This window comes from Magallana gigas, chromosome 6 (genome assembly GCF_963853765.1).
Source record: "Magallana gigas chromosome 6, xbMagGiga1.1, whole genome shotgun sequence".
Taxonomy (NCBI): domain Eukaryota; kingdom Metazoa; phylum Mollusca; class Bivalvia; order Ostreida; family Ostreidae; genus Magallana; species Magallana gigas.
Window position 1 is genome coordinate 46,060,180 of NC_088858.1, and position 11,636 is coordinate 46,071,815.

An 11,636-nucleotide genomic window follows, 5' to 3' on the forward strand; every position below is an offset into this window, starting at 1 on the left:
CTCTGCCATAACCCTCGCCTTACATGTGGGTGACATGAAATATTATTAAAGATGACAGCTTTGTGTTTACATTTTTCTTAATAAGCAGTAAGTTTTTATTCTGTGTCAATGGGCGTTGTTTAAACATGATATATAATAACACTAAATGACCAATTTCGCCGTATTAAGAACCCCTACCCTCTATGGGTGTTTTGGCCCCGCCCTAGATTCAAAAATTTTAAATGTTGATAGATCGCATTATTTTCTTAGTTTATATGCAGTCAGTTTTTATTCAGTATCAGCAGAAATAAAGAAGACGATTTTTAAAAAGATTTATTATGCATTAACACTAGATGATCATTTTGACCCCATCCTAGAGTCAAAACCCCAACCTCGGGGATATGAAATTAGAGGGCTTTCTGGTCTACAAAATTATGAATTTCAGTGTGGGAGTAGAGAAGATAATTTTTGGGAGTTGATTTTAATCAACTCTCCTATGCAGTTACTCAGACAAACCGAAAATGAAACAGTGTTTGGACCTCAGCACAAATCATTGCTGCTGACAATACTTAGTTCTTGAAAATAATTGATAAATTCGATGTAATGTATGCTAATGCATTGTTTTTTAAGGAAACTTATTTTTAAATACCTTGAAAATAGTCAGATTTTAAATGGTACGAACAATTTAAATATTTTTTGTAGTTGGTATGTATTCCTACGCCAGAGTTCAATATAGTCTCGTTCAACTCGACGCTCGGCTGTCTCCGTAAATCCTTGTCGGAGATTTATGGTGTCAGCCGAGCGTTTGGTTGAACGAGACTGGAGTTCAATATTGCTTGGATCCATACAGTTTTCGAGAAATATTTCTATTACTGATACATAGTTTGATTGAATTAATTTTATCTTTAAATATTATTTAACATGATTCATATGGGGGTTTCTCGACATTCTTGTCGAAAAAGTCCAAAAATTCATATTATAAAAATGTGCGTAATTCAAATTAGAAACTACATGTACTTGTCATGCAAAATAACATATCATTGATTTTAAATAAATAAACATCGACAAAATCAACACCCGTCAGTTCTTCAGTACTTTGATAAACATTATATGCATTAACACTTGTCTATCCATCCATTTGGCCCTTCGCTAGAGTCAAAACCCATACTCCATGGGAAATTTACAATTTTAGAAGAGGTAAATTTGAAGTCAGTTTTTCTTACAGATGTGTGAGAGTAGAGAAGAAGATTTTTAAACATTCAAGCATTAAAGCTATTTAGCCCTATTGCCCACTTACCTTCCGTACCCTTGACCCAGTTGCCATTAATTTTACAATTTTGGTAGAGGAGTTCGTGGAAATCATAACCATGTATTCAGCTTTTTAATCCCACATGTGTTGGAGTAACGAAGGTTTTCTATGATTTAATACATTTTCACTACATGGCTATATTAGTCCTGCCCTAGAGTATCAACCCTTAACTCAGGTGTCATGAATTTTACAATTTAGGTAGAAAACTTCATGGACACCATAGCCAAGTATTTAGTTTTTCTCAAATATATCTGGGAGTACAGAAGAAGATTTTCTTAGAGTTAATACACTATTACTATATGGCCATATTGGTCCCACCCCAGAGCCTGAACCCCTGACCGAGGGGCCATGAATTTCACAATTTTGGTAGAGGACTTCATGGACCTTATATCCATTCATTCAGGTTTTTCCTCAGGTGCCTATGTGTGGAAGTAGAGAAAAAGAATTTTGAACATTTGGCTTTCTTTGCATATTTGGCCCCGCCTTTGGTGCCCCGGGGATGGTAGAGCCATGGATTTTACAATTTAGATTTCTCTTACCATAGAGATGCTTCATACCAAAAATGGTAACAAATGGCCCTGTAATTTTAAGAATTTAAAAATGTAAAATTGTTAACGCAAGACGACGGACGAAAACATATAGCAATAGGTCACTTCAGTTTACTAAGATGACGTAAAAAAACAAACAACAAACAACAAACAGACAAACTGACATAATGGCATTGATGCAGTACTTAGTAAAAGGTCATTACATGTATATACAAAGTAGGAACATATATTCTGGGCATTCATTTTGCAATATATGTAGGTAAACATAAGTAATGTCATAGGTTTATCAATCGTACACTTACTAACAGTTACCAAATGTGTCTGCGTGTATGTATGCCGGTTTTAAAAAAACAAACTGCCTGTCAGTCAGTCTTTCTCTTTGTAAAAAATTGAATAACTTGTTAAAAATTATAAACCATTGCAGCTTTTAAATTCCTACATATTTAAGATTTTTCACGCGATAATCAACACGAATTGTTTTGTTGTAAAATAAGTTTACGTGAATTTATAAAAATGTCGTGTCGCAAGAAATGATACTTTCACAAAGTATTGCAAAATAAACCATTTCATAAATATTGATAAAGGCAGTTCGTAACCAACATCATAGCGCACGATGGCGCAAAACCAGTTGGTTGTTATTGTTTGTTTAAGAATCGAAATTATTTATCTGTCAGGATGGTGTATATGGTTAACAGTGTGTGGTTTGGAATTTAATAATTTCTGATTTATTTAACGCGTTTTTCATTCATGAAATCCTTACATTTTCTTTATTTAAATAGGATAACACTCGCACGAACTAGAAATATCTCTTCGGGGAAAACTTCATTTCTCTCTTATCACATAATATTAAGAATCATGTATTTGATTTAAACAACATCGCAATTACGAAAGTGTTGAGCCTCCACCTTTTTTTTTATTAGTCTAAGACAAGCTGCTATGTCACGTGATAGATTGATATTCAATTTTAAGTTTAACTTGATCAAATTCAGCATTGTAAGTTACACCATATTGGAAACTTTTATATCCTTTCAAATGTTATATATATAGGACCCAGAGCCCCTGTGTTGTGATACTGGCCGTGATCAATATTTGAATTAAATAGTTACGATAAGAGCTGTTACTGAATGAACAGTTTATTGTTTATATGAATGAATGGAATTACGCTTTATGTTTGGTTTGAACATATTTTTTGTTAGATATTGAAAACAAAAAAATAGGCACAAGTTTTGAAAACGTTGAACGCCCTTTCTTATATAATCATTGCATTGATAAGTGATATTCGATATTAAACAAAAAGTATCAAATATCAATAATATATGACATGTATACATTACAGTGGTTGACGTCATAATTCAAAAAGTAAAGTGCATTTTGCTTGTTCAAGGCACGAATTACTAAAAAGCTCTAAACCGACCACCGACCAAATATCGTATATAACTGTATATGGAAAAATTGTTTTTCATTTTCTGCAAGACAAATGGAATAACCCCACTCTAAAAAAGACCCCCCCCCCCCTCCCCAAAAAAAATAACAAACATGGATGTCTACAATGTGTAAGTAAACTAAAACACTTATTTCGTATGACTAACTTTTATTTTTCGACAAGAGCACAGCGGACTGTCAGTGATTATACTTTTAAACAGATCTTTATTCAAAACACAATTTTGTCTTAATCTTGTTTGAATTTATTCCAATAGCCTTCTCCGAAAGGAAAAAAAAATGCCGTAAAGTTCTAGAATTGGGAAAATTGTTCATAAACGAGCGTAAAGTTGTAAAATTTCTAATTTTAGACAATTTACGGGTATTGCATTCCACATATCTATGGCTGTTGATGGACAAGATGATTTGTAAATATCAAGTCTAACCTAAAAACGCTAAATTTTTGATTGACAGGAAACAATTATATTATAGAAAGCAATTATTCCGAAAATACATGTATGTCTGTAAGATAACCAATTACCATACCGTGATAAATGTTTTTAATTTTTGGGAGTTGGTTTTAATCAACTCTCCTATGCACTTATTCGGACAAACCGAAAGTGAAACAGTGTTTGGACCTAAGCACAAATCAATACCGCTGACAACACTTAGTTCCTGAAAATAATCGATAAATTCAGATGCAATGTATTCTGAAGCATTGTTTTTTTTTAAGAAAACCTATTTATTAATACCATGAAAATAGTGATTTTAAATGGTACAAATAGTTTAGATATTTTTTGAAGTCGTATGTATTCATACGCTAGACTTCAATGTACAAGTCTCATTCAACCAGACGCTCGGATGTCTCCGTTAATATCTGACAAAACAGAGTTTCTCTTGCTTGTCGGAGATAAACGGAGACAGTCGGGCGTTTGGTTGAACAAAACTAGAGTTCAATCTTGCCTGGATCCATACAATTTCTCAGAAATATTTCGATTACTGATACTACTTGCCACGCAAAATCACATATCGCTGATTTTAAAATAAAATATAATCGATAAAATCAACTCCCGTCAGTACTTCAGTACTTTTTTTTAATTTCCTCTACCAACAAGTGCTTCTTACCCAGTTTCAGAATATAAAGAGTTTTGGTATGTTATAGCATAATCAGACCTTTTACTTACTATTTTACTATTCTCGTTGCTTCTAACAATAGTTTTACTGAGCCTTGTTGAAATAAGTTTTAAAAAAACAGGTCCTAAAACTGACCCGTAACTTAAGTTAAAGATTTGAAGTTGGAATAGTAAAAAAAAACCTAATGTCTTTCATTTTTAATGTTACATGGCAAGAGCAGTAAAACGTATTCACATTCAACAGAGTGTTTTAACAATGTGTTTAGCCATGTATGAAGCTTATAGAATGGGAATTCTCTCTCACAGTTAATCCCCATACTGGTCAGAGACAGTCTATCTAAATAATTAAAGCGCGCGCCGTAATTTGAGATGAACACGATGTTGCGTATGTAAACGTCCGCCTCCTCGTGCCTAGGGTCATCCAGGAATTAATGGTATATCATCCCGAAACTGATTACTTAGTGGCTGGATGCACCAAAGAGAGTGCAGCAATTAGCGAAATAAGAAACTCGGTACGAGTGACACAGTGTTCAGAACAGCGAAGAGTAGGACAATTAAGATGCAGTTGCTATTTTTAATCCGTGGCATACGTTAAATGATGAGGTCTGGTTACATAATGGTATCTTCATCTTCTAGCTTTATGCATTATTTAAACGTAATATCCGATCCACATTATGAAAAATCGTTATGCGATTTATTTTGCTTCACTTGGCATTATGAACTCCCATTTATGAAAAGCCATTATTTCCGATCATTATGATACATGGTTCCGTTATTTTACAATCGTACAATAGAGATTTTTTTAAAAAATCTAATTGATCACCTACATATATTTGTTGAGGATTCATTCACTTGAGGAAAATATTTATTTAAATAATTAAAACTATCTCGCTTCAACGTATGTTTATATTCTAATGTTAACCTTTTTTTAAATTATAAATATATAGAACAATTGCTGCTTCGACATTTAGATTTCTAACTTGTTATATTGCTTTCACATAAATCGGTCGTCTGTTCAATAGTTGTTGTTAGTGGAAAGGTCTTAACTGAATACGTTGAAAGATGAAAAGGCATTACAACAATGAACATTATTATACCTTACGAAAAATACATAAATTACAATTTGTTGTCATTAAAAAAAAGAACTTGTGAAAAACAGTACGAAACTGGACATAGTAAGCAACTTTTTTTATTGTTTATTTAGTTGTTGAGTCTAGCTAGCGTTGGTGGTTGTGCAGACGATTCATGGTTACTAGAGCCCTCTATCGGACAAGGGTCGTCATGATTGAAAGAGAACGCGAGAAAGTGGCCATAAATCGCCCATAGGTCTTCCGAATTGGTGGCTACAAGGTGCGAACGGAAACAGATAATTTTACCAAGATAGGTTCTACAGAAAAAAACCAGAAGCCAGATAAGATAGCTGGCTGCCATGCGTCACCAGTGTCTGTCTCTTGCGAACAAGGAAAGCGTTGCGTAAGACGAATCTTTCCCTGTCGAAGATTCTCCATTAATTCACCAATATTTCCCTCTAATTTGATAGTGTTAGATTGTTTTCAACAGCATCGTGAACGGGCAATAAAAAAATCCCGATAATCATTTATACGAATCGTATGCAATATTCTTCTTATGAAGTAAGATGAATCTTTTTTATGCTTTCTTGATCTTCCATATTAAAGTAATTTGCAAGTTATTCAGAGCTGTATTCGACAGCATGCATTCTTTTTATATTATGTTAAAACGGAAAGTATTCTGACACTTAAAAAACAGGACAGACAAATGTTTTAGTCATATGATATGACATAAAATGATACAGGATTTTTTAAAGCCCCTGAAAATTTATAAAAGTGCAATATGTACAATTTAAAACCACTATTCTTAGATGTCTGTCCATTCATCTGGCTACCCCACACCCATGCCTTGTTAATAATTTTTTATGAATAAAAATATTTGAATCTCATACTTGGTCCAAAGGTTGGCTTGACATGAAGGTTGTCACGCCGCTGATCTAAAGTCACTGAACAAGGTCAAGGTCACATGAACATCATCATCATCAACATGGCACTTAACAAAAAGTGAGGTCTCAACGGGGATATTGGGGGACATCTTAAGTTTAAATTAATTACAAAAAAATATATTTTTTTTAAAAAACCCACTCTTTTTAATATGACTTCAATTCTGCAAACCCGAGGGCAATTGTTTTAGATCGATAACATCTTGGCGACAGTTTTATATTCTCCAAAACGGAAACTTGTCGAAATTAATTCAAAGAAATACAGTTCTTTCTTTTAAAAACCTTATTTATTATAAGGAAGAGATCTTTCTCACTCAGGGGAAATCATTTTGCGCTTCTAGCTATATACTAGATGTATTTCAAGCTGTATGGTTAATTAAAAGCTTAAAACGTGTTCTCCTGGGGTTTTCTTCAAGCATAAATGGTGAATAATTGCAGCGAACAAAAATAGACCCACCTTGTTTAAATTTTGTATGCAACAAACTTTCCAAACTTGCCCATCATGTACGCCGATTTTCTTTCATAAGGTTTTCTAACTCATAAGTAAAGAGAGCATTCTTCTCTAAATTAGTATAAAAATATACGTGTACACTTCAAGATTGCCTTTTACAACGAAACTGACAAACAAGTCGTAGGACATTTACAATTTAAGCATTGAATGGTTCTTTTTTTTTTTACGTCGTCATATGACAATTACTGCCGTCATGTGAGGAGACAAAATGAATAACGCGCGTTAGCGCGTCATGACAATTTGTCTGCTCAAGTGACGGCAGATATTGTCACAACGACGTCAAAAATAAATCATTTAATGATAATATTTACATCACTTTATTGATAAAATGTATTACTTTATTAAGTATATCGGTATAAATTGCAGATTGCGTAGGGAGTAAATTAGTAACAGCAAGAACAGCTGTTCCTAAAAACGGTGTACATTGGTTTTCACATAGACTGTTGAGATGAGCATTGCAAATTGCAATTAAGTATATCGGTATAAATTGCAGATTGCGTAGGGAGTAAATTAGTAACAACAAGAACAGCTGTTCCTAAAAACGGTGTACATTGGTTTTCACATAGACTGTTGAGATGAGCATTGCAAATAAATTCATGCATAATAACTCTTGAAACTTTGCATTTAACGATAGATGGAAAAACACAGTAGAATGTAAATATTACAAAATAACCCTATCGTCATAAAATGTATCTTGAAAATTCTTACATCTACATGTATTTCAATCTCTTTAATATGTCTGACTTTGATATTTTCAAAATATTTGTTGGTTTATAAAAAAAAAAAATGAGCACTTGTGTCGTACATTGTTTGGTAAACTGCAGTCCTGGTTTTCAAATTCGTTTGTTTTAGCTTCTTTTTTTTTTAAACTGTCTTAGTTTGATGCCTGCAACAATTGCACTGGTCTGCCTTATTGAATAATCGTCTCTATGTTCAGTCTCAGCGTCAATATCTAGGTGCTATTTATATAGCTTGAATAAGGACACTTTTCCGGAGATTTAAGTTCCGTAGACACAGTTTTTGATATCTTTTTTTGCAGTAATTGAGTAAGTGCACACATTACTCACAATTAGTTTTTGCAGACTAATTCTTTCTTGCTTTTGAATTAGTTCAGAAATTCAGTTAAGCATTATATAGCTTTTTGTTGATGAAGTGGTAATCAAACAAAGGCCGTTCAAAGCGTTCTGACATAGCATCAAAGCGTCCTCTTTCGATGAATTACCCGAAACGAAGGCACGCATAATCTGAAAATGGCTGTACTATCGATCATATCGGGTTTCAGTTTAAACACTTACATGTATTTGATAAAAGAATATCTTTATTAAAACTTTACCGGAAAGCTGTTAGTTTTTAAGTTGCCTAGGTTTTGCAGTCTATTTGGATGGCTGTTCATCGTCGTCCTAATTTACCACTGAAACTACTTAAGCCAATCAAGACTAGATTTGGTTCCTAACATTTGAAACGAAAGGAGATCAGCAATTGTAAAAATTGGGACCCATCGTTGAGTGGCTTACATTTTTGGTAACATGGCTACTGTTCGAGACATACACTAGGCTAATTGAAAGAAGTGGCTCTCTTTTGATAAGTTTGTCTTTTTTATGAGCAGCATATACTACATTCCTCTATTAATTTGCCTTAGTACTTTATGAAGAAACCGTCCTTCTTTGATCCTTTATTGACATTAACTGTACCCAGGTAAGTGTTTAAATATCTTTTTTTGAACGAGCATTTACTTAATAAAATATTACAGCTATACTTTATAGGACATTACATTCATTTACCTCTCCTATTAAAAGATAAAAAAAAAATTACGAATTACGACGGAACGAATGACAAGTCGGCATAATTTCTTAAGTCGACGTTGTCTTCAGACGCTTCAGTTTTAATCAATCAATTTATCCAATCCTGTCGCCAAATCTACTGGAGAAGATGGAGAAAACAAATTCTATCGTCCTGGTAAGTTACGTGATCGACTTCATTTCTCTGGGTCATAAAAACGTTTTACATTGAACGCTCACGTAATGGAGTTGATTATTTTTTTTAGTTATTCTTCTAAAATTTGATTGATTTTAGTGTTAAAGTTTTGTCATTCGACAAAACATACGCAGACATTGCATGTAACGAAATAGTTAGTTTAACTTCTGAAAATTTCACTTTTTATCTTATGCAAATTTTACTTAAGTGCATGTTTCTGTGCAAATTGAATTGAGAAAGAAATCCTGATAACCATATTAATACAAAAAAATAGACAAATGGAGAAACAAAACCTGTATTTTACGTTATGCCTCAAAACCAACAAATTTTAACTAGACTTTGATCCGTGCGTGCAGGGGTTGACATTGCATATCGGACATTACGAAATAGGTACAGCGACACACCTCATTATTGACATTTACATAACAAAGCTATAAACCTACAATAATGATATTAATTAAACTACACTTTCCTTAGTTTGAATAATCTAACTGTGTCTCGGGAAAGGCCCTCACCACAGTTAGAATGCCTCCCATATACCCGTAATGTAGCAGAAAATTGCATGCAGAATCGCTCCGGAACGATTTTGGGGAAAATTCATGAAGTTACCTTGAAAATAACAGTCAAATTCATCACAGCAAACCTTTTTGAGACTGCAAATACCTTTCAACTAAAAAATTTAATCCATAGAATGGAAGAATTCAACACCTTTTCACCAACGTACAAGTATTTTCTTTGTAATGTCTTTTCTGATATATTTCATTTTATCAAATAAAATATACATGACTAAGTAGTCATGTTGTATATTTTATTTGATAAAATGAAATATATCAGAAAGGACAGTAAAATTAACTGGGTCCGTAGGACATTATTCATTTTCACGATAAAACATATTCTATCTTCACTTTCCTAACAAATATAATGTAACTTTTTTGCATGTAATCAAATATTTTTTGTCATCACGAAGACAAAAGTAAGTACTTAGTTAAAATGTATATTTGTTATTTTATACTTTCTCTCATAAGAAATCATTAATATATATGAACAGAATATATAGCAAAAGTCCAATGAAGATTTTCCCGTATTTGTATTATCATTTGAATTTTCTGAGTTTATTCATGCAGATGTGATATTGTGGAAACATAAACTAAAGATCCCGTTAGCGTGAATGCATTGCGCTAGCGCAAGATTGTAAAATCCCCAAAAATCCAGGTGATTTCCGGGATTTTTTGAGGAATTTTCGTTGATTAATAAATAGCGAAGCTTAACTGAGAAAAAATAAAAACAAATTGATTGGTAATCTTCAAGTACCAATAATGTTTAAAATATATAAAACAAAAGGCAGCATTCCTCCGTTTTCTTAGTATTAAGGACCAAAAATTCGAGTCTATTATTTTAATATAGTAGTATAGATGCTTGTAACTCTGTGTTGTGACGTTCTTGTTCATGTGTATAAGGTATAAAACTGTTGAGTTCACACTTAATTAACTGTCTATGCTTTTCACAGATCGACAGAAATCAAAAACCAGGTATTACAAGTCAAACGTATATCAAATGTACATCCAGTAATTGGATGCAAAAAAGGATAACTGTTCGAAAATCTTTTGAAATAATAGACAAAGTTAGATTATCATCTTTGTGAAAAAAATTATTCTGTGGTTGTTGTTAGGAATTTTATTGAAGAATTTATGGAGTAAATTACAGACATTTTATCTTGTTTTTATTATGAGTAAAATCTCATTTGTTCTTTCACGTGTCCCTTGTGGAAATATTTCATTTTACTTTTGTGTTTGATCTACAAAAGGTAACCCGAGTTCGCCGGAAATGACAAGTATCACAAAGAGAAATGTTAAAGATGGAACCTTTTAAAAATCAAACTGTAGCAGATACAAGTTAAAGATTTTCTATATCTCTGTTTGCTGGCTTTTGTCTCGCTTTAAAACCTACTGAGAGAGTGATCCTAAATGTATAGTTAAACAACAAAGGCGAAATGACAACTCTATACTTATCGATATCACAATTAGCATAGAGAATAGAAGTCTGCTGGTGCGAGAACTATCATCGTTTTACGCATTCCCACCTAATGAATATGAACCTTGCAGTGTCATACCCGAGAATAGCGTTCGAAGAGACTCGTATTATTAAGTATCTTCCAGTTCGTTTACTTCTCAACACCATGGTTTATTTTTACGATCCAATATGTTACTTTATTAATTTTCTTTTGCCGACTTCGTTTTTCCCCTATAGGTTTAAGATTTATTTGACTTTAAAAGCAATCTTAAGCTTAAGGGAATGGCCTAGTCCCAAATTGTCAGTGCAGATCACTAGTGAACATACCAAATAGATCATTAAGTGTGGATCAAGAAATTGAACAAATATCAATACTTAAACTTTCATGACAATGCGGTATTTTATCAACAATATTGCCATTGTATACCTATTTAGGTTACTTTTAATTGAAATCAAATATTTTCAATAAGCCAATTTTTTACTTGATTATATTTCGCATGTATTTCTCATGTTTGCAGTTATTTCTGGCAAAGAGCAACATTTCTGTCTGAAGCAAATAGTAAAATGTGTATAAAATATTCAAAGTCAGTTTGGTTCTCTACTGTAAAGAAATCATGTAGCACAATTTATTGCACATGTAAATGATTCAGAGCTTTTGTAGTGGAAAAAAATGCTGGAAAAAATAATAGCACTGCTGTTGCACCTAAGTTAAACAAATTCATATTTATTGGCTCTTTCTAAG